Source organism: Acomys russatus, chromosome 30, assembly GCF_903995435.1.
Source record: "Acomys russatus chromosome 30, mAcoRus1.1, whole genome shotgun sequence".
NCBI lineage: Eukaryota > Metazoa > Chordata > Mammalia > Rodentia > Muridae > Acomys > Acomys russatus.
Window position 1 is genome coordinate 528,487 of NC_067166.1, and position 24,274 is coordinate 552,760.

Genomic DNA, 24,274 nt, shown 5'->3' on the forward strand with positions numbered 1-24,274 from the left:
GGAGGTGTGGCCTTGGTGACATAGTGTGGCTTTGTTGGACTTTGAGGTCTGAGAAGCTCAAGCCAGATCACTTCCTGCTGCCTATGGATCAAGATGTAGAACTCTCAGCTCCTTCTCCAGCACCACGTCTGCCTGCACGCTGCCATGTTTCCCACCATGATGAAAATGGACTGAACCTCTAAAATGTCAGCCAGCCCCAATTAAATGCTTTCCTTTACAAGAGTTACCATAGTCACACTGTATCATCACAGTAATGGACTATTGACTAAGACATGGGGAAAGAGTTTATTTGGCTTACACTTTCACATTGCTGTTCATTATTAAGGGAAGTCAAGAACAGGAATCAAACAGGGCAGGAACCTTGATGCAGGAGCAGGTGCAGAAGTGTGGAAGAGTGCTATTAACTAGCTTGCTTCCCATGGCTTGCTCAGCCTGCTCTCTTATAGAAGCAAGGGTCACCAGCCCTGCAATAGCACTACTGTCAGGGGTCTGGGTCAATCACTAATTGAGAAAACGCCTTACAACTGGAAAATCAGGAAGGAAAATCAACTGAGGATCCTTCCTTTCTAATAACTCCAGCTTGTGTCAAGTAGACACACAAAGCTATCCATAAAACTATCAATTACCACACACTAACTCATGGTAGTACAAAATAAAGACCTTACTATACTTGTTTATGTATTAGCAGGGGGCGTGTGCATGTGTGCTTTGGTGCACATCTGGAGGTCAAAACAGAATTTGTAGATGTTGATGCTATCCTTCTACCTGTGGGTCCCAGGCATCTAATTCAAATCACTATGGCTGGTGGCAAGAATCTTTACCCCACTGAGCATCCTGCCAGCCCCGAAAATAAGATTCTACTTTTCAAAAATGCCCTGAAGAAAGAAAATTCAAAGCTTTAATAATTCCAGAGGTAGATGTAAATTTGTTATTTCCATGTTGTTGAAAGAAAGATTTATCATGTGCAGAACCCGGAGTTTAATCCACAATGTGGTAAACAATAAAAATGAAAAGAGAAGGGATGACAGTAAGATAGAAGTGTAGCGTGGTGTCACCAGGGTATTTCTTTTATTGTAGAAACAGAAGGGAAACAGACTCAAATGATTTAAGCACAAAGGGATTTGCTGGGTGATAAAAGCAAAAAACACCCCAAACCAAATAACCCAATTGAGAAATGGGGCTCAAAACTAAACAGAGAATTCTCAACAGAGGAATATCAAATGGCTGAGAAACACTTACTTCCTACCTCTGAGAAATCAAACATATTATTAAAACAACTTACCAAAAAAAAAAACAAACAAACAAACAAACAAACAAACCAATACTCTCTACCAAAAACTAACCAAAGAGATTAAAAAAACAAAAACTGTATAAAACTACATTGAAGTATATATAAATGCCCCAGCCAACGGTAGGTCCAAATATATAGCCTACACACTGTAACTATAAAAACAAAACAAAACAACCATTTTCAAGCCTTCAAAACTTAAAAAAAGGTAAGAGATAAAAATTTCATACTTGTCTTATGGTCAACAGGGTCACATTAATCATGATTACACCAAGGGAGTAAAAAAACTTCCTATACAATAAAAAAGCCTCGAGAGTTATGTCCTTGGAAAGACAGGTCTTGGTGAGCTGCTGGGGTAGAGTGAGGCAGAGCCTGGCTCTGGGCTCTGGGGTGTCTGAGCTGTCATTTCCTTCCTGAGGGCTCGCCCAGCCCCAGGGGACAGGGTGTGGCTCTGTCTCCAAACTCAAGAAGAAACCCACGAAAATTATGTCGTTTATTTAAAAGCCGAAACAAGTCGTTGATGCCGAATAGAAAAAGACAAACACGTCCAACAACAAGGAACCAGAGGCAAACCCTGCTGCGAGGACAGGAAAGCTCTCAGAAGGGTCAAGACTATGGGAGTGGGGCACTGTGCAGGGCTGGAGACCCACCCTGCAGACTGGCCAGCAGGCCATGTGCCTTCCCCAGAAGCCATCCTCGGGCTGCTTGGTCATGGTGGTACCTGGCGCTGAGCAGAGGCCAGGCCCAGGGCCCTGCAGAAAAGGCACGGCAAAATCCAGACACCTCCACTGCTCTGGCTGTGGTGCCCTCCACCCAGCTGTGCTGGGCCAGCTTGGCCCCTGGGGCCCTGCAAAGCCCTTGTCTTCAGCAAAGGGCAAGTGCACTGGCCAGGCGAAGGAAACTGCAAGGCTTCCAAGCGCAGCCCCACATTTGCTGGCAGGCATGAGCAGGAAGAAAGTCAGTTCACCCAGATGTCGCTGTCCTGGCTCTGGGGCCTCTGCTTCCCAGGTGATTTAGGGACCTGAAAAGTGTCCCCCCTTTGGGGTGAGAGGGAGCTTGGGTTCTCCAGCCTGCCTGATCTTGACTTTCAGATTTCAGCCATCCTTAGCTTATGCAGGGGCAGGGCTGGTGGTGTGGTGTGTTTAGGAGAAGGGGACAGGGGTGAGGACAGAATCCAGGCAACAGAAGCCTGCTACTTTGTCCTCTTGAGTCAGGTCTGCCTGCACAAAATCCACACTTGATGGTGCAGCCTGACCTAGAGGCCGCTCATTTTGAAATGTCCAGTTCACTACAATAGTGGCTCAGCACCGAGCAGCGTAGTGGCAGCAGTACGGAAGTCATTCTATTTTATACCTTCAAAACATCGCACTAGGGGCTGGACAGATGGCTGAGCGGTTAAGAGCACTGACTGCTCTTCCGGAGGTCCTGAGTTCAGTTCCCACCTACAACTTGGTGGCTCAAAACCATTTATAAGGTGATCTAATCCTGTCTTCTGATATGCAGGCGTACATGCCAGCAGAGCGCTGTATACATAAGAAATAAATAAATGAATAAATCTTTAAAAAAAGCCTGTCGCATTAAATTGCAGTCATTAACCTTTATTTCACTTCATCTTTCCAAGTCATTTGATTCTACCATTTTATTCCATTTCCGTCATTTATATTTGATGACATGTCAATCATTTTTACATTAAAATTGTGGACTGGATTTCAGTTCTTAGTTTCGTTTCTATTTATTGTTGCATAAAACTCGTTTGATAATCGTTTTATTTAGCTTCTTTTCATTGTTTCATTTCATCATTTTAGTTTTTAAGTATGTTTCATTGCAGTACTTTATACTTCCTTTCATTATCTCCCTCATCTCATTGTATATTGTCTTAGGTTTTTTATAATCAAAAACCCCAAAACTAAGCCAAAACCAAACCAAGGGAAATGAATTGAAATAGAGTGTAACATACAGTGTACTGGCAGAAACTGTCATCCACTCTAATACAATGAAATGTACACAAATGAAATGAAAAGACATAATGAAATTAAATAAAGTGATGCTAAAAACGAAACAATGTATGAAATAAACAGATAGGTCACGAAACAATGAATAGAAGTGATAAGAGGTTGATTCCATGTTGTAGCGAGTGACAGAAACTGAAGAGAGATGTGATAATGAAATTACATAAAATAAGGAAATAAAATAAACAGCCTTGCAAAATTGTAAGATGAAATGCAATGAGATAAAAAGAGAAAGAGTAAGTAAAATATACTGTAATGCAATAAAAGTAATCGACTGTAAAGAGAAATAAAATTTGCCTGCAGAGATGGTTCAGTGGTTAGGAGGACTGTCTTCTCTTCTCTAAATCCTGAGTAAAATTCCTAGCAACCACATGGGGGCTCATAACTCTCTACAAAGTGATCTGATATCCTCTTCGCTCATATAAGCCAACTACACTTAATGGAGCACTCATATAGATAATATAAGTAAATAAATTGTAATTATTTTACACTCCTCCTAGCATCATGTCATCTTATAGCTCACCTTCCGTTTATCTCTAGTATTCTTTGAAAAAGAGAAAGAAAGAAACAAACAAAAGAAGAAAGAAAAAAAGAGTGTAATTTTAAGTGAAAAACTCCATTTATTTGATTTTACCAACAAAGACTCCAGAGGCAGATGCTGGGGTGAAATCCTGCTGGCTCAGAGAGGCAGAGAGCTGAAAGCTAAGAGTTAAAGAGCCCTTCTACATCTACAGCTGTCTTAAATACCCCTCAACTCAAAGGAATCCCTGTCAGCTGGTTTCTTGCTCTGCCTCTTGACTTAGGGTTAACTTTATTAAATTCTCTGTACAGATAGCTCTTGGAATACAGGTGTGTGTCAGGGCTCACCCAGGACATGCAAAAAATGGGTTTTTACAGTTCACACTCTCAGGGATCACAATGGGATCAAAGACAGGATTTTACACATCACAACTCATGGGTTACATTGGGATAAATACAGGTTTTTACAGTCACAATGTCAGGGGTCACATTAGGACAAATACAGGTTTTTATGTTGGACCCTAGAGTCCACTCAGGTGGGGGTTCATCGCGAGAGACCACTCGAGGACCACAGCGTTGATGCAAAAGCACAAGGTTTATTGCTGACGCGTCAGGGAACCTCAGCACTCGGGAGGCGGAGGAACCCGAGTTACTGTCACAGGCTAAAACCGCAAGGTTAGGAGGGGCTGAGTGCCCCGTGTGAGGATTGGCTCTTGGCAGTTGCTAGGGGCGCTTGTTTAAATGTTATTGGCTACTGCCGGGGTCATAGGTCTGGGCGGGCTATTCTTGGCGAGGAAGGGTGTTGGGGAATTTAGGGAATTTCCAGATGGGTTTTTCTGAGAATTGTTTACTAAAGTTGGTCGATCTGACTCTGAGAACAAACACTTTTCTGGGTCACGTTCCCAGGCTTAGGCCGAGAAAGCCTTTCATTTACAATCTCAGGGGTTACATTGGGATAAATTTAGATTTTTACAGTTCACAATCTCAGCGGTCATAATGGGATACATACAGTTTTTTAGAGTTCACAATCTCAGGGATCACAATGGGATCAAATATCCTGCAATATTTCTCCCCCACTCCCGCCCCCGCCCCTTTGAAGACCATCTATCTCTTTCTAATATATCTGAATTACTAGTTTCAAGCTAAATACTGATTGATTAACTGAGAATACTGGTGCCAGGCATGGTGGTACACGCCTTTAATCCCAGCATTCTGGAGGCAGAGGCGAGTGGATCTCTGTGGGTTCGAGGCCAGGCTGGTCTACATAGTGAGTGCAGGACAGCCCAGGCTACACAGAGAAAACTTGTCTGGAAAAAAAAATCTAAAAAAAATTTAGAAAACTAGTATCTGACAAAACCACAAATTTGATGGACTATTAGTTTGCATTTCCTTATTACCCTAAACAGTTTGTGATAGTAGCTTTCAAAAAGACTAGAACTTCACATCGCTGTTTTAAGATTACAAAGGTACAATACCTTAAAATGAGTTGATACACGGTATGCTGTAACCAAAAGATAACCTTAATTTTCTATCACTATGCAAAGGATCTATACCAATGTAACCAATTATCACCTTAATTTTGTACCAATATACAAAGTTCTATAAGCGCAGATTCAATAATCTACCCTGTTTTTGCTATTGTTCCTATCTATTTCTATATCCCCCCTTTCGTCTAAATCAAAGGAACAATTTGAACTCTAAGACAGTCAAATTATTTGCAGTGCTGTGTTTAACAATAGGCACTAAATCCTTCGATTGCTCTGTGGATGAGTTTCTCCTAAGCTGACAAGAAATGACAGAATGGAATTGGATGTTGGGGCCCTCTGGAGGCCCCCTTGGCAGGGAGGCCCCCTTGGCAGGGAGGCCCCCTTGGCAGAGGGTTCCCTTGCCTGTCTCTTGAGGATCTGCACTGGTTAGTCCAATGCCTGCCCTTTCTACACCTTCTGCAGACTCCAGGAGGCTGGGGCCTTCTTTGTGGATTAGCTATAGACACGCCATTGTGTCTAGGAAAGCCTTGCCGACAGTCCTTTTTCAAATGGCCTTGATTACCACAATTGAAACATCTGCCACTTTGATTTTTCCCAAGACTTTTAGAACTTGCCTCTCCTGTGGAAGAACTTCTTATCTCCTTTCGAAGAAATTCTTGTAGCTGAGGTCCGTTTCTTCCCAGAGGGTCATCGGGAACCATAAATATGTCCCCCACAAAGGTGTACGGAAGCAGTCTTCTTGTAATAATTTCTCTCCAGGACTCTGACTCAGTCACAAACTCTCTGAAGTTATCATTGGTGACAATCACACCCCCAGTCTTCTCCGCTAAGTGGAGTAGGAACCTGTCATCATGAGAAGCGATTCTTTTCCCCAAGACTGTCCGGGCAGGGGTGAAAGATAATATTCCAGCCTCATTGAGCTGTTTTAAAAAGTGCTGTTCTGTGATATTAGGGTCCCGCCTCGTTCTCCACTGTGGGACAAACACAGTGATGTCTCGGCTGCCAAGCTTCCAAAAATGGTCAACTGCAATGGCTATTCCCCGGCAGCTAAAGAACCTTTGCAGACCATGGGCCATGGCAACGTTACTCCCGTCTATAACAATGTGCTTCAGATCTGCTCTCCCTAGTTCATTTTTAAATTCCAGCTTGTATGGTTTTTTGAGGATATCTTGAAATCTCTGAACCCCTGTAACTGAGGAATCCATATAATCCCTGGTGACTGGGAAAGCTAGTGGGGGTGGTCGCTGTTCCTCAGTTTCATTAACAGGTGGCACTGTAGGGTCAATGGACTGCTTATCTCGATCCTGAATCTCCTTAGGTACCACAGGTTCCCCGTTAAGCCCTTGCTGTCCTCGGGCTTCCTTGGTCTCCTGTCTCTCACCGCTTCTCTCTATTAGCACAGGTAATTCTCCTACTTGTACAATTATTTTATCAGGCATGGATAAGACAGTTTGGACATTCTTGGTGGTATTTTCATTTATATCGTTTTCATCCGAAGCCTCTTTCATGTTCACATTCCACAAATTTCGCTCCATGGGTCAAACACCACTCAGGTAGTAGCTATACGGTGTTATATCACGGACTCTCGCTGTTTGTGGTAAGGCTTTCTCAAGCTTGCACAGCTGAGCACAACAGCCTTAGTTTAGCAGCTTGGGTACAGTAGTGTGGCAGAGCCTGCCTCAACCAGCCTGCTGTAAAATCTTTCAACCAATTCAGGTATTTATTTATTTATATTTATTTATCCCAGGCTTTTCTTTCTTTTTCTTTTTCTTCTTCTCTCCCAGTGACTGTTTATTCAGTCTCACAAAGCTTAGAACCACAGATGGTGCTGAACGGTTTGGATATAAAGAGGCCGGTAGTGCTGGCTCAGGCCAGTCAGGTGTAAACTCAAATTGATATATAGATTTTTGGTAATAGTTGTTTTCAGCTTTAAAAAGGTTAGAACAGAACTTCTGAACACTGGATACAGAGGTTGACTTCTGCCAGGCCAGTCAGAGGATAAGTCTGACAGAGGATAATAGACGATTTCCTGTGACGGTTTCACAATATCTCACTCTGGTACATGCAACAGACACGTTGTAGTTTTCTGCGTTGTTCGGTTTTTTTTTTTTTTTTTTTAAACCGTTTTTAGTTTTTGCAGTATCGCAGAACTTAAGAGCTTTTGGGTACAAAGAGGCAGCTTTTTTCGGTAATCGTGGCTTGTAGTCTCAAAAAGTTTAGAACAGAACTCGCTCAACACTCGGATACAAAGAAATCGACTGTGGCAGGGCCCTCAGAGGGAAAGTCTTAAATAGACAAGGTATTTCTGGTGAAAATTTTCACTGTTTTCTGTTCTCTGGTACATAGAACGGATACAATTGGATACATTAAAAGAAACACTACCCTAGTTAGGACCTTGATAGAAATTAACCAATATAATTAATTGTTAGGATTTAAGTTACCAAGTTTTGTTTGTAATAATTTAGTTAGGTGTTTTTTTATTTTGTGTTTGAAGAGTTTGTATATTTTGGGTAAGATTATTATTTTTTTAAAATTTTAATAAATGATTTTTAGTAAGATTTTAACATAGTTTTATTATAAGGAAGAGATGTAACATATACATATTTAAAGTTTGTGTGCTATCGGGTAGATAACCGAATCTTGATATTTTTTATTTTTTATTTTTGAGTGTTAAAACTATATCTTTTAGAGTATTAATCTTTGTTTTTAACTTTTTATTTATAATTTGATGTTTAGTGAGGGCCTGGGAAACATTTTTCTTTCAGTTATTAACAAAATGAGTAGTTTGTAGTTTTGAAGTTCATGTAACAGTTGTGAAAGCTGAGAATGATTATTACAGTGTTAATCTTTAGGATGAGAACTGTAAGAAAGTTTTTAGGCTTAATGAGTTTAATGACCTTTTAAAAAGTTTGTAGAGTTGTATTATTAAATCATGGATCTTTTTAAAGATTTATTGGTAGTATAACATATTTTGTTTTTTAAAAAAAACATCATGACAGAATACGATATGTTTCAAGAAGGATCTATACAAGTAGTGAGCATACATGTAGAAAAGCATATATGAAAATATCTCATTTTTAAATCTGTAATATTGTTTTTGATTTTTTTTTTTTTTTTTTTTTTTTTTTTGACAAAAGGTTTTTGATTGAAAGGTTGGATTGGCTGGTCTGGGATTTAGAGGGTGATTGTGTATTTTGTGGAAGGATATAAGTTTATATTTTTTTGAGGTGATTAAGACACCTGGCCCTTTTTAGGTGTAAGTTAAAAGATATACTATTGAAGTTTTATTTGAGGATCTATTAGTAAAAACTAAAAAAAGGGCTTTTGTTATCGGATTTTTTTCTGTTATTTTTGAAGGAAACATAATGCTTTTTTTTTTTTTTTACAAATTTTAGTACAGGGTTTTGAGGCATATGAAATTTTATTTGACCCATATAATATGATAGAGTAATTTTTAATTGTTACATGTTTATAATAGAGTATCTAATTGTTTTTTATTATAAGGAATAATTATGTTTTGTATTTTTTAAAATAACTTTTTAGATTTTAGGGTTTTTTTTTAATAATTAATTGGTTACACATATATGGATAGGAAGAAACTATTTTTATTTGTGTATGAGGTAAATATATTTAATATAAGATTTTATTTTGTTAGAGGCAGGCAGTGGCCATATAGTTAGTTTTTAATATAGTAAGAGATCAAGGTTTTGTATAATTAATTTGTCGTACTTTGGCATTCTGTATTTTTCGTTTTATTAGTTTTAGTTGTTGTAAGGTGTTTTGTGTTAACTATTTGGGAGATCTTAGATTTGGACTTTTTTTTAGAGTTTTAACAAATTATGTAATTGTTTCATAGACTACTTTTTTTTTTGAGGTAAAACTTTTTAATGATATCTTGGATAAGGTTTTTGAAAGTTAACTGAAGGTATGTTAAATGTAAATTTATGAGAATTTTTAGGAAGTAATTTAATAGTAAAAACCAATCTTTTGGATCTGTAACAATAATGTAATATTTTCTGGGAATAGTTACAGGAGAAAGGAGGCCACATTGAAGAAACCTCATATTGTGTATAGTTTTATTTATAGTTTTAAAATTTTGTAAAAATCTTTATTTTTTTGATTTTTTAATAACAAACACAGGAGTATTTTATGGACTATTTGAATTTTTAATATGTTTTGTATTTAATTGCTTTTTTTTTTTTTTTGGTTTTTTGAGACAGGGTCTCTCTGTGTAGCCTTGGCTGCCCTAGACTCACTTTGTAGACCAGGCTGGCCTCGAACTCACAGCGATCCGCCTGCCTCTGCCTCCCAAGTGCTGGGATTAAAGGCGTGTGCCACCACCACCTGGCTTTAATTGCTTTTTAACAAACTGTTGTAACGTTTGTATTTTTTGTGTATTAGGGGTTATTGATTAATTTAAATAAGCGTTTTATTTATTTATGAAAGTTTATTTGCATATAATTTTAATATTTTTGAATATTTTTATGGTTATTAGAAGTTTTTGTTTGGTTATTTTTTGAGTTTCGGCCTAGACTTCAAACCTTTGTTTTAAAATTGGATTAGGCAGTTGAACATAGGGAAGTAACAGAATTTGAGTTACCCATTGATCTCTGTGCAACTGTATAGTTTTTTTAAAATGTCTAATTATAATTTTTATTTTTTTATTTTTGGAAATTAGAGTTAATTATTTTTGGGAGTACTTTTAAGGTTTTTTTTTTTTTTTAAATAATTTGAACGTTTTCTTATAATAAGGCCAAAGGTGTTTGAAGGTAGTGATCTATTATATCTTGCTTTTATTAATTGTATTTTTTTGTAAAGAGAAAGTAGATAATCTTTATTTACTGTAAGATCTAACTTTGTGTTTTTTCGTGTTGTTTTGGGGAAAATTAAGATGTTAAATTTAGGGGCAAGGGGATTTAAGTTATTATTATTATTTTTTATGCCCTCTTTTTATTTTTGGGCTGAGAGTTTACCCCTTATTTTTTATTTTGTTTTGTTTTTTTTTTAACTGTAAGGGGAGTTTATCTTTGTGAAACTTTGATTTATACTTATGTTTTTAATGTGTTTTTTTGTTTGTTTGTTTTTTACACTGAGGACATAACTCTGGAGGCTTGTTTATTGTATAGGGTTTTTTTTCCCCCCTGGTGTAATCATGATTAATGTGACCCTGTTGACCATTAAAAAAAAATATGAAATTTTTTATTTGTTACCTTTTTTAAAGTTTTGAAGGCATGAAAAAAAATTTTTATATGTATAGTTACAGTGTGTAGGTTATATTTTGTACCTACCGTTGGCTGGGGCATTTATATATACTTTAATGTAATTTTATATAGTTTTTGTTTTTTTACTTGGTTTGATTAGTTTTTGGTAGAGAGTATTAGTATTTTTTTTATTTTATTACATTTTTAAAATTAATTTATTTATATTACATCTCGATTGTTAGCCCTTCCCCTGTTTCCTCCCATTCTTCCCTCCCTCCCACTTCCCCCCTTCTCCCCTCCCCTATGTCTGTGATTGAGGGAGACCTCCTCCTCCTATATATGCTCTGAGAATATCGGGTCTCTTCTTGGTAACTTGCTATCCTTCCTCTGAGTGCCACCAGGCCTCCCCATCCAGGGGACGTGGTCAAAAAAGGGGCACCAGAGTTCATGTGAGAGTCAGCTCTCACTCTCCACTCAACGGTGGAGAATATCCTGTTCGTCGGCTAGGTCTTGGTAGTGGTTTGAAGTTTAATGTCTATATTCTCCTTGGCTGGTGCCTTAGTTTGAGGAGGACCCCAGGACCCAGATCTGCCTGTCATAAAGTTCTTCTTGTAGGTTTCCAGGACCCTGTGGATCCTACTATTTCCCCATTCTTCCATGCTACTCTCGCCTAAAGTCTCAATAGGATGTCCTCTCCTCTGACCCACTTTCTTGGTAAATAAAGTTTTTCATGGTACATATCCCTTGGACTAGTGTTTTGATATAAGTGGGTATAATAGCCAGAACATGGAAACAGCCTAAGTGTCCCTCAGTAGAAGAATGGACTAAGAAACTGTTGTACATTTACACTATGGAATACTACTCAGCTATTAAAAACAAGGACTTCCCGAAATTTGTGGACAAATGGATTGATCTAGAAATTATCATAACGAGTGAGTTCACCCAGAAGCAAAAAGAGTATTGGTATTTTTTAATGTAAGTTGTTTTAATAATATGTTTGATCCCTCAGAGGTAGGAAGTATCTTATTTACTGTTTTTTTTTTTCAGTTTGGCTATAAAATTTTTGTATATTTTTTTGGTTTTTGTTTTTTAAGTACAGTTGTTTTGTTTTTGTTTTTATTAGGGGGTAGTTTTTTTTTTTTTTTTTTTTTTTTTTTTTTGGTTGTAATTGTTGTTTTTTATAACTTAAAAAAAATTTAAACTTATTTGTGTTTGTGGGGAGGCATAGTCATCTTTATCTATGAGTATTGTCAAAGTAAGTTTGTTTGTCTTTTTTTTAAGGGTAGCAGTTTGTATAGTTTTTTTTGTTGTTTTTTTTGTTTTTTTTGGTCTTATTTTTATATTTTGCTTTTTAAATCACAAATTGACTTGGATTTAGGGTAGATTTTGTTGTTTGAAACCAATGATATGGTGTTAGCCATATGTTTTTCATCACTTTTATAAATTTTAAAGTATGTGGGGCATTAGGTCCCAAATTTTTTACAGAATACTGAAGCCGTTTAAGTGTTTTTAAAGGAAGAGGTTTTTATTGAGGGGCCTTTTCTTTAAGAGAGGTTATTGGAAGGTAGAAATTTTGTTTGTTTTTAACAGTTTTCATGAATTTTACATTAGTGGGTATTTTTATTTTTTGTTTTGGTTTAGGTTTTGGTTTAAAAGGTGGAGGCACTGTGGCTGTTACAAAAATATTTTGAAGAGGGGGGTCTTGGTTATGAAAATGATCCCTCTTCTCATTTTTTTTTTTTTTTTACTTTTTAGTTTTTTATTATTTAACCAATTATCTTTTTAAAAAATATTATTTCCTTTTTCTTTTTAAATTTATTATGTATACAGCGCTCTTCATGCATGTACACCTGCAGGCCAGAAGAGGGCACCAGATCTCATCATAGATGGTTGTGAGGCACCATGTGGTTGCTGGGAAATGAACTCAAGACCTTCCGAGGAGCAGGCCCTGCTCTTACCCGCTGAGCCGTCTCTCCAGCCCCTTGACCAATTATCTTTTAGTTTAGGTTTAAGAATGTATATGTGTGCTCGCTTCGGCAGCACATATACTAAAATTGGAACGATACAGAGAAGATTAGCATGGCCCCTGCGCAAGGATGACACGCAAATTCGTGAAGCGTTCCATATTTTTTTGCTCATGGATCGGGAGAATTAACATAGTAAAAATGGCCATCCTACCAAAAGCAATCTACAGATTCAATGCAATCCCTATCAAAATAACTACACAATTTTTTAAAGACATTGAAAGTTCAATTCTGAACTTCATATGGAAAAACAAAAAACCCAGAATAGCTAAAACAATCTTGTACAATAAAAGATGCTCCGGAGGAATCTCCATACCTGATCTCAAACTGTACTATAAAGCAATAGTACTTAAAACAGCATGGTACTGGCACAGCAACAGGCTGGTTGATCAGTGGAATCGAATCGAAGACCCAGATATGAATCCACACACATATGGTCACTTGATTTTTGACAAAGAAGCCAAATCCATTCAATGGAAAAAGGATAGCATCTTCAACAAATGGTGCTGGTCTAACTGGAGGTCTATGTGTAAAAAAATGAAACTGGACCCATATTTGTCACCTTGCACAAAACTCAAATCCAAGGGGATTAAAGACCTCAACATAAAACCAGAGACACTAAGCCACTTAGAAGAAAAAGTGGGAAAGAGCCTGGAACATATTGGCACAGGAGACAACTTCCTGAACAGAACACCAACGGCCCAGGCCTTAATGTCAACCATTAATAAATGGGACCTCATGAGGCTGAGAAGCTTCTGTAAGGCAGGAGACACTGTCAAGAGAACAAAGCGACAGCCTACAGACTGGGAAAAAATCTTCACCAACCCTACATCTGACAAAGGTCTAATATCCAAAATATATAAAGAACTCAAGAAATTAAACACCACCAAACCGAATAACCCAATTGAGAAATGGGGCTTGGAACTAAACAGAGAATTCTCAACAGAGGAGTATCAAATGGCTGAGAAACACTTAAAGAAATGCTCAACCTCCTTAGTCATCAGGGAAATGCAAATCAAAACAACTCTGAGATTCCATCTTACACCCATCAGAATGGCTAAGATCAAAAATTCAAGCGACACCACATGCTGGCGAGGATGTGGGGAGAGAGGAACACTCCTTCATTGCTGGTGGGAATGCAAACTAGTACAGCCACTTTGGAAATCTATCTGGTGCTATCTCAGAAAAATGGGAATAGGGCTTCCTCAAGACCCAGCTATTCCACTCCTTGGAATATACACAGAAGATGCTCCAGCACACAACAAGAAAATTTGCTCAACCATGTTCATAGCAGCCTTATTCATAATAGCCAGAACATGGAAACAGCCTAAGTGTCCCTCAGTAGAAGAGTGGATAAAGAAACTGTGGTACATATACACTATGGAATACTACTCAGCTATTAAAAACAAGGAATTCCCGAAATTTGTGGATAAATGGATTGAGCTAGAAATGATCATAATGAGTGAGTTAACCCAGAAGCAGAAAGAATCAAATGGTATATACTCACTTATATCTGCATACTAGCCCAAGGGGCATGTCCTACGAAAGCCTTCACTTACCAGGAAACTGGGACAGAGGGGAAGGCATCCTATTGGGACTCTAAATGAGAGACGCATGGGAGAACAGCAAAATAAAAGGATCCAGAGGGTCCTAGAAATCTACAAGTAGAACAATATGATAGGCAGATTTGGGCCCAGGGGTCCCGCTCAAACTAAGGCACCAGCCAAGGACAATACAGGAGGTAAACTTTAAACCCCTTCCCAGATCTAGCCAATGGTCAGAATATTCTCCACAGTTGAGTGGAGAGTGTGATACGACTTTCTCACATACTCTGGTGCCTCACATTTGACCATGTCCCCTGGAGGGGGAGACCTGGTGGCACTCAGAGGAAGGACAGCAAGTAGCCAAGAAGAGACTTGATACCCTATGAGAATATATAGGGGGACGTAATCCCCCTCAGGAACAGTCATAGGGGAGGGGAATAATGGGAAAATGGGGGGGGGGAGGAATGGGAGGATACAAGGGATGGGATAAACATTGAGATGTAACAAGAATAAATTAATAAAAAAAAACAAAAAAACAAAAAAACAAAAAAAAAAAAAATAAATAAATTAGACACACTTGCATGGCCACAAAAAAAAAAAAAAAAAAAAAAAGAATGTATATGTAAGTATTACAGGATTTATGTTTTTGTTTGTTTGTTTTAATGAAGCAGCCTCTTTTTTAGACAGTGTCTTTTGTGTGAAGAATATTATCTTAGGCTTGTCTGATAACAGATTTTTAATATTTATCCATAAGGAAAGTATTTGTGTCGGTATCTTACATGGACTGTGAGTTTTATTGAATCTTTTTATTTTTCTTTTTACTTTTTTTTTTTTAGTTTTTTAAAGACTGGGTTTTATTTTCTGTTTTGTTTTATTTTGCTTTTTTTTGGGGGGGGGGCAAACCAGGGACTCACATTTAACAAAAAATCATAAAATTTTGTTAACTTTTTTGTCTTTTAACACATGACTTAATACTGTTAGGAACATTTTTTTTATTTTTGGACTCAGAGTGTTTTATGACTTTTACTTACTCGCCCTCTTGGGCTGTCCATTTGTTGAGGAGTTTGTAGCACTTTTTGGTGAGGTTTTTATCTTTGTTTGAAAAAAGCATTTAAAAAGAGGAGAGAACGTTTATCTTATTTTGAGCCAGGCAGATTGGGGCCACTTGTAAATGGTTGTGAGCCACCATGTGGCTGGTGGGAATTGAACTCAGGACCTCCGGAAGAGCAGTCAGTGCTCTTAACCGCTCAGCCATCTGTCCAGCCCCTAGTGTGATGCTGTGAAGGTATAAAATAGAATGACTTCCGTACTGCTGCCACTACGCTGCTCGGTGCTGAGCCACTATTGTAGTGAACTGGACATTTCAAAATGAGCGGCCTCTAGGTCAGGCTGCACCATCAAGTGTGGATTTTGTGCAGGCAGACCTGACTCAAGAGGACAAAGTAGCAGGCTTCTGTTGCCTGGATTCTGTCCTCACCCCTGTCCCCTTCTCCTAAACACACCACACCACCAGCCCTGCCCCTGCATAAGCTAAGGATGGCTGAAATCTGAAAGTCAAGATCAGGCAGGCTGGAGAACCCAAGCTCCCTCTCACCCCAAAGGGGGGACACTTTTCAGGTCCCTAAATCACCTGGGAAGCAGAGGCCCCAGAGCCAGGACAGCGACATCTGGGTGAACTGACTTTCTTCCTGCTCATGCCTGCCAGCAAATGTGGGGCTGCGCTTGGAAGCCTTGCAGTTTCCTTCGCCTGGCCAGTGCACTTGCCCTTTGCTGAAGACAAGGGCTTTGCAGGGCCCCAGGGGCCAAGCTGGCCCAGCACAGCTGGGTGGAGGGCACCACAGCCAGAGCAGTGGAGGTGTCTGGATTTTGCCGTGCCTTTTCTGCAGGGCCCTGGGCCTGGCCTCTGCTCAGCGCCAGGTACCACCATGACCAAGCAGCCCGAGGATGGCTTCTGGGGAAGGCACATGGCCTGCTGGCCAGTCTGCAGGGTGGGTCTCCAGCCCTGCACAGTGCCCCACTCCCATAATCTTGACCCTTCTGAGAGCTTTCCTGTCCTCGCAGCAGGGTTTGCCTCTGGTTCCTTGTTGTTGGACGTGTTCGTCTTTTTCTATTCGGCATCAACGACTTGTTTCGGCTTTTAAATAAACGACATAATTTTCGTGGGTTTCTTCTTGAGTTTGGAGACAGTCACACCCTGTCCCCTGGGGCTGGGCGAGCCCTCAGGAAGGAAATGACAGCTCAGACACCCCAGAGCCCAGAGCCAGGCTCTGCCTCACTCTACCCCAGCAGCTCACCAAGACCTGTCTTTCCAAGCTCAGTGAGAGCCCAAGAACTCCTTTACAGCAGACTAGCCTGAGCCTGGGTGATTTTGTATTTTCTGGAAACATATAAGTATATATATATTTTTTTTTTTTTTTTGAGGTGATTAAGGCATCTGGCCTTTTTTAGGTATTGGGTAAAAGATATATTGTTGAAGTTTTATTTGAGGATCTATTAGTAAAAACTAAAAGGGCTTTTGTTATCAGATTTTTTTGTTATCGGTTTTTTTTGTTATTTTTGAAGGAAAAATAATGTTTGCTGTTTTTACAAACTTTAATATAGGATTTTGAGGCATATGAAATTTTATTTAACCCATATAATATGATAGAGTGATGTTTTAATTATTACATGTTTGTAATGGAGCATTTAATTTTTTTTATAAGGAATATTATTTTTTGTATTTTTTTAAATAACTTTTTAGATTTTAGGGTTTTTTTGTAATTAGTTACCCATAAATGAATAGGAAAAAACTATTTTTATTTGTGTATATTTAATTTAAGATTTTATTTTGTTTGTGGCAGGCAGTGGGCATATAGTTTTTAATATAATAAGAGTCCAATGTTTAGAATAAATAATTTGTTGTACTTTGGCATTTTGTATTTTTTGTTTTATTAGTTTTAGTTGTTGTAAGGTTTTTTGTGTTAACTGGGAGATCTTGGATTTGGAATTTTTTTTTAAAGAGTTTTAAACAAATGATGTAATTGTTTAGTAGTAATTTTTAAATAGAGTTTGATTAAATGTACGCTTTTTAACAATTTTTGAAAATCATAAAGTGTTTTTAATTTATTAAACATAAGTTGTAACTTTTGTAACATAATAAAATTGTTATAGTTTTTTTTTAAGTAAGTGATTGTTCTATTATGTTGTATTTTATTAGGGATAATAACCAATATATATTGAGTTAAAGACTCAATTATATTTTTAAGGATGGATTTAGTTGATTTATCTTGTTTTTTGTTATAAGAATATTATCTATATAATGTAAAATAAAAGTCTTTATATTTATTTTTAAGAGTTTTTGTTAGGTTTACAAGTTTTTGACAAAGAGTGGGACTATTTTTTTTTTTTTGATGTATAACTTTCTATTGATGTTTTTGATAAGGTTTTTGAAAGTATGTTAAATGTAAATGTATGAGAATATTTAGGAGTAATTTAATAGTGAAAAAACAATCTTTTAGATCTATAACAAGAATGTAATTATGTATGGGTTTTTTTATAGTTTTTAAATTTAGAAAAATGTTTAGTTTTTAAATGTTTTTAATAACAAGCACAGGAGTATTTTATGGACTATTTGATTTTTTTATATGCTTTGTATTTAATTCTTTTAACAAATTGTTTTAATGTTTGTATTTTTTGTATGTTAGGGGTTATTGATTAATTTAAATAGGCATTTTATTTGTTTATGAAATTTTATTGTATATAATTTAATATTTTTGAATATTTTTATGGTTATTAAGAGGTTTTTCTTTGGTGATTTTTTTTTCTTTTTTTTTTTTTTTAGTTTAGCCCACTATTTTAGTGGACTTAAAACCTTTTATGTTTCTGTTTTGTTTTAAAATTGGATTAGGCAGTTGAATATAGGAAAGTAATAGAATTTGAGCTACCCGTTGATTTTTGTATAACTGTATAGTTGTTTTTTATTTTTTAAGGTCCAATTATAATTTTTATTAATTTTTTGTTGCAAATTAGAGTTAATTATTTTTGGGAACACTTTAAAGGTTTTTTTTATAATTTGAACTTTTTCTTATTATAAGGCCAAAGGTGTTTGAAAGCAGTGGTCTATTAAATCTTGTTTTTATTAATTGTATATTTTCATAAAAAGTAGATGATCTTTATTTACTGTAAGATCTAACTTGGTGTTTTTTGGTGTTGTTTTTGGCAAAGTTAAGATGTTAAATTTAGGGGCAAGACGATTTAAGGTTTTGTTTTTTGTTTTTATGCTCTCTTTTTATTTTTGGGCTGAGGGTTTACCCCTTATTTTGTTTTTTGTTTTTAACTGTAAGGTGGGGTTTATGTTTGTGAAACCTTGATTTATACTTTTTTTTTTTTTTACCTTGAGGACATAACTCTCGAGGCTTTTTTATTGTATAGGAAGTTTTTTTACCCCCTTGGTGTAATCACGATTAATGTGACCCGGTTGACCATAAGACAGGTATGAAATTTTTATCTCTTACCTTTTTTTAAGTTTTGAAGGCTTGAAAATGGTTGTTTTGTTTTGTTTTGTTTTGTTTTTATAGTTACAGTGTGTAGGCTATATTTTGGACCTACCATTGGCTGGGGCATTTATATATATTTCAATGTAGTTTTATACAGTTTTTGTTTTTTTAATCTCTTTGATTAGTTTTTGGTAGAGAGTATTGGTATTTTTTTTTTGTAAGTTGTTTTAATAATATGTTTGATTTCTCAGAGGTAGGAAGTATCTTATTTAGTGGGGTTTTTTTGTTTGTTTGTTTTGTTTTGTTTTTCGGCTATAAAATTTTTATATAGTTTATTTTTGTTTTTGTTTTAGTTTTGTAAGTACAGTTGTTTTGTGTTTAGTGGGGTAATTTTCTTTTAGGTTGTATTTTTTTTGTAACTTTTTAAAACTTTTTCTAAAACTTGTCTGTACTTGTGGGGAGGTATAACTTGAGCTAAATGTTCTCTAATAAAGAACAAATTTGACTTACTCCCAGTCCCAAACCAACAGGTGTGGTATCTAGGCGCAGACTAACTGCCAAGGAGTCCTCTATTGTAAAGTACTGGGGAAGCATGATGGTGCAAGCCCACCTTCTATCTGATCTCAAAACAGACTCTAAAGAGACTTTCCTGTAGCTACCAGTATCTAGCCAGGTACTGTTACATCAAGGTCCTAACTTTCTTCCAAGCAGTTTCTGCCTATCTGCACACAGTCAGAAGCAAGAACTCTCTTGTTGTCTCAAGCCTTCAGCCAGATAGATGGCTTCCTTCAACATTCTCTGTGGGGGAAAAAAGTTTTTCCTGTGTTTCTTTCATTAGGGCTGAGAAATAAAGAGAAAAAGACAGTGTTAGGAGAAAACCCAGATTTCAGAATAATTTGGCAAAATTACACCTGGACCATACATAATATTTAAGGACAGTGGTGCTCAGCCAGAGATCTTTGGAACATTGTCAAGCAAAGCCTCCACAGCTGTTCTGGGTGTCTAGAGATCACGCTGAACAGTCGACGGTCTCTGAAACTTTGTCAAGCAAAGCGCCTACAACTTGTCCTCATATCTGTGGCAGCTTCATATTTTGTCTCTATGAGTATATGTGTGTTTCTGCTGTTTTTTCTTTGTTTTTATTTTTCATTTGTTTGTTTTCTTTTTTTAATTTTTTTTCTAATGCAGGATATAAGGTATGGGCTTGGATCGGTTAGGGAGGACGTGAGAGGAGATGAGGGAGAGGAAAACATGGTCAAGATATCCTGTGTGAAAAATTATATTAATATGAAAAAGATGTCAGTAGGTAGAGATGCACGCATTTAATCCTAGCACTCAGGAGACACAGGCAGGTTGATCTCTGGGAGTTGGAGGCCAGCCTGGTCTACAGAGTGAGGTCCAGGACAGCAGGGTTGTTACACAGAGAAACCCTGTCTCGGAAAAACAACAACAATAGCAAAGTCAGTACTGGGTGGTGGCGCTTGATGTGGGGCAGGTATCCACACTCTTAAACATCAAATTTTGTCATAGTCTAAAAGAAGGGACTAGCTCCTAGAGAGCATCCATGAGCTAGAGCAAAGATGGTTACAGACAGGTGGCTAGTCGGAGAGGCGGAATTAAGAGGCTTGGAGTCTTCTAAACTGGCCTAGGGTTAACAGCCTAGAAAAAATAATAAGATAAAAACTGCTATGGTCCCTTTCCAAGACACCATGACAGAGGGTTCTTGGATCTCTTGTGGCTTTGTTTTGGTATTTATGAATTTGTTTGCAATGTGCCTAGCCATAGTCACACTTCTCCTTGCCCTCCTGCCAACTCTGCAATCCTTTCCAGAACAATAGAACTTACTGACCCTTCTGGTTTTAGCATCTTATTGGTCTTACTTCCAATCTTTTTAAAAATGACATTTATTTAACGTATTATACATATACAATTTATTTGAAAAGGTGAAAGATAACTGTTATAACTTGTTCAGCATGGTAGGAGATAGAAATTGGTAGTTGGTCACATATAAATCTTACTAGATACTAAGTTACTTAACTATAAGAATATGCTTTATTTAGTTTCTTGTATATGTTTTCAAAAGGAATAGATAGATAACGGATAGAATAGAGAAATAGATAGTCTTCAAATACTTCAGAGATCTACAGAAAATGGCATTTAATAATAAAAGGACTTGTATGACAGAGAGACACATCCACTCCTGGCAGCACCTCCAGTCTGATTATGATGGAATCAAGAAATGAGAGTGGCAGATAGCCACTGGACTGAGGAACTGTGCTGATCTCTACTGTTGATGAGCAACTGACCGTCCACTATGATCAAGCCTGATACTGAGAAATTGGCTGCCCAGCCTTTTAGAGATTAGGTGTCCAGGTCCTTCAGGATTCCTGCTTCAGAGCAGTCTGTCAGATGTTTTAGGCTGACCAGGCTGGCCTCAAACTCACAGCTATCCACCTGCCTCTGCCTCCCGAGTGCTGGAATTAAAGGCGTGGCCCACCACGCCTAGCTCAACTTTATTTAAGCCAGCTGGGCTTATATAGCAAAACACCACAAGCTCCTACTCCTGTGTTTGGAATGTTGTTGCCCAGTTTTGTGAAAAACAACTCAAAAGTCACACAGCATGGAAGAATGTAGCTGCTGCTCAGCTGTCAGCCACAGCTGTAAGCACAGTGATTTCTGCTAGCACAGCTCTCCACAGTAAACGTGTTCATATGAAGAGTCAACCTCCCTGTACATTATTTACTTTATTTTATTTTTTCTGGTAGCCACTTTTTTTTTTTTTAAATCTTGAGACTCTGCACTAAGCTCCTTAGTCCTAAGGGTTCTTGTTGGTCCAGAAACCGGGAAGCAGAGCTAGTGCACCCTCCCAGGACTACCAGGCACCGCCCCGCCTCGCCGTGATTGCGAGGTGTGTCCACTAGGTGGCAGCAGAGGTGCGGGCTACAGCGCCCAGGCTCCAAAATGTTTCTGTTCCCCTCTAAGGCGGGTGTCAGAGCAGGTTTCCATACTTTGTGTTTCTCTCCTTGGAAATCTCACCCAACGGGCATGTTTACCCTTCTAAGAACAAACCCAGAGTGCGAGGAAATTTTTATTATTTGCAACAAGATGGTGAGAGTGATCAGCAGGTTCTTACCCGATTCAGAAGGAATGGGGATTTTATTTAGGAGACTTAGGCACAATCTTATCAAAAGACTTTATCAGAAACAGAACTCTGTTTCTGGACACATGAAATTGAAGTTCACGCTTCATTCCTAGTTGTTCCTAACATCCGAACCAAAGTGCTTCAAGAACGAAATTTTGTTTTGCTTTGTTTTCAGAGACAGGAAGACAGTGTTGTCAGGGTTTTTCTGTATAGCCCTGGCTGTCCTGGAACTTTGTAGACCAGACTGGCTTCCAACTCTCAAAGATCTGCCAGCCTCTGCCTCTGTAGTCCTAGAATTAAAGGTGTGCACCACCAGCTGCCTCAGAAAGTTGTTTTTATATGGCGAGCAAAGCCCTCGCAGGAAAAAAGGGTAATTGGGAACTGTTTTAAATCTGTCCCTAGCTGATTTTCTCTAGAACACTTTTCCAGAAACCAAATCAGCTGGCAGTGACCTTAAGCATCATTTAAAGGGGCAGCCACTTGCTTCCCTATAAGCACAGACACTTGCCCAAAAAAGTTCCCACCTAGCAGGTAATACCCACTCCCCATTTTGAATTCTTAAGGCATTTCCAAAAGAAATCTTAATTTTGTAAGTCTGGTGCTCAGTGGGAAAGCCCTTTGTGTACTCCTGAGTTAGAAGAGGAAAGTGAGCTGCAAGTGCTGGCGTGCATCTTTAATCCCAGATCTGTGAAAGCAGAGGCAAGCAGATCTCTGTGAGTTCAAAGCCAGCCTGGTCTACAAAGCAAGTGCCAGCACAGCCAGGACTGGTACACAGAGAAACCCAGTCTTGGAAAACAAAGCAAACAAAAGACGAGGAGGAGCAGAAAGTGAAACTGTACCTGGTGATGTGGGTGGGATGGGTCTATGGTCTCCAGGGTCTCCTGATTTCTACCTTGGTGATGTTTAATTTAAAACTTTGTTAAACTAGATAACCTCCAGCCATGTTCATGCAAAATCATAATGTACTTCAGTGTCTTGAGGACACATAATCATGACAAATTGTCACAAAGTAGGTAGGATGGATATTTCTGAGTTAAATAACCATCCCAAAATCCAGACTCCATTCCCAGGAAATCAAGCTATGAACTAGTCATTTGTTTAGGCTAGCATACCTGTGTCCAGTTCTTTTCAAGATGAGTTTGAAGTTCACCTAGGCATCAAAACAGGTGAAGAAAGGATTCCACTCCTTACACCTGTGGGACCTTCTCACTGTCCTTTCAATCCTCCTAGGCTCCCACAGGGACAATGTAGCAAGTACAGCCTTAGCACGGCCTTGCCTCAGTGACCAGGCTGGAAGAGTCCAGAGCAAAACTATCCTGGATCGATACACTTAGTCTTAGTAACTAGTGTACCTGTCTGCAGATACTCAAGAAATGTCTAAACCAACACCTCTTTCAACTTGAACACAACATTCCTCCAGGTCAGAAATTCACAGTGACAAAGTGTCGTTCAGCATCTGGTGGGTGTCCTGGGTCCCGTGTCTGGCAGGCTGCTCCAGGCACTGCTTGCCTCCAGAAGAGAATGAATGGACCTCCAGATCAAAGGTCCCATTTCTTGCTCAGGGGTGGGTGGCTAGGGCACTTTAGGGTGAGATCTGAGGCCCCAGGTAGTTAGGTCCCTCCTCCACATCCTCCCCTCCCTCAAATAAATGGGAGTCTCAGATGGTCATGATGGAGGAATGGCAAGAGAGCAAGCACAAGAACATTGCCCCCAGCCAGCTTGCCAGGAGGGAGGGGTTTTGAGGATAAATGTGTCTGCCCCCAGGCTAAGGGTGATAAGATACTTACCTGGTCTACATACAGTAGTGCAGTACCTCATTTATAAGCAGTAACACACAGGGAGGAAACAGTATTTAATTATCCTATGTGTGAGGGGATAACTTGTAGGTACAATTGAAGGTCATTTGCTAGAGGCTGGGATCTAAGCTTAGAATGGGGTACTTTTAATGATTTCCCTATGCTTGTGGAAGTCCTTATCAGGAAAGGGTCAGGCCTGTCATTTTCCTTTAGGGTGATGTGACACTCTTCACAAAATCTGGGGTTGCCAGATCAGGTACAGAACCCCAGTAAGAAAAGGAAGTCCACCTTCATGGACTGAGCACAAAATGGCTATCCAGAGAGATCAGACTTCAACCTTATCCAGCAGCATTCCACAACAAAGCGATGAAGAAAAAAAAAACTGGATTTGTTTATTATGTACTCCTCTCCACAGGATCCAAAGTGCAGAGCTTCTATTTGTTTAAATTTCTTCTGAATAAAATATGGCAATGTCCAGAAACCAACCAAGGCTGGTTAGAGAGTGTGGGACAATAAACTACATACTCCCAGGTCTGGTCCTTACAAAGGAAATGAAGGAAGGCTGCCATTCTCCAATGAGTTCATGATGTGTTATCTGAGTCCTCTTACCTCTTACACAGTCCAGAAACGTCAACTAGAAAAAATGGTGAAGACAAAAATAAATAAACAAAGGATACAGGGACACAATTTTTTTTAAGTGTTTATTTTATTTCCTTCTTAAACTTCCTGAAAAGAAGTTCAAATAGCAAACTTGAAGACTGAAAGCGATGATGCTTCAGTGTCCTCTTC

The 24,274-nt window shown here is 38.3% G+C and overlaps 1 non-coding gene across 1 annotated transcript; it reads left to right on the plus strand.

Moving 5' to 3' along the window:
- The first annotated feature begins 12,528 nt into the window (after positions 1–12,528).
- LOC127212512 (U6 spliceosomal RNA) lies at positions 12,529–12,635 on the plus strand. Its single transcript, XR_007833555.1, has one exon. It is a non-coding gene; the product is annotated as a U6 spliceosomal RNA (small nuclear RNA).
- The last annotated feature ends 11,639 nt before the right edge of the window (positions 12,636–24,274 follow it).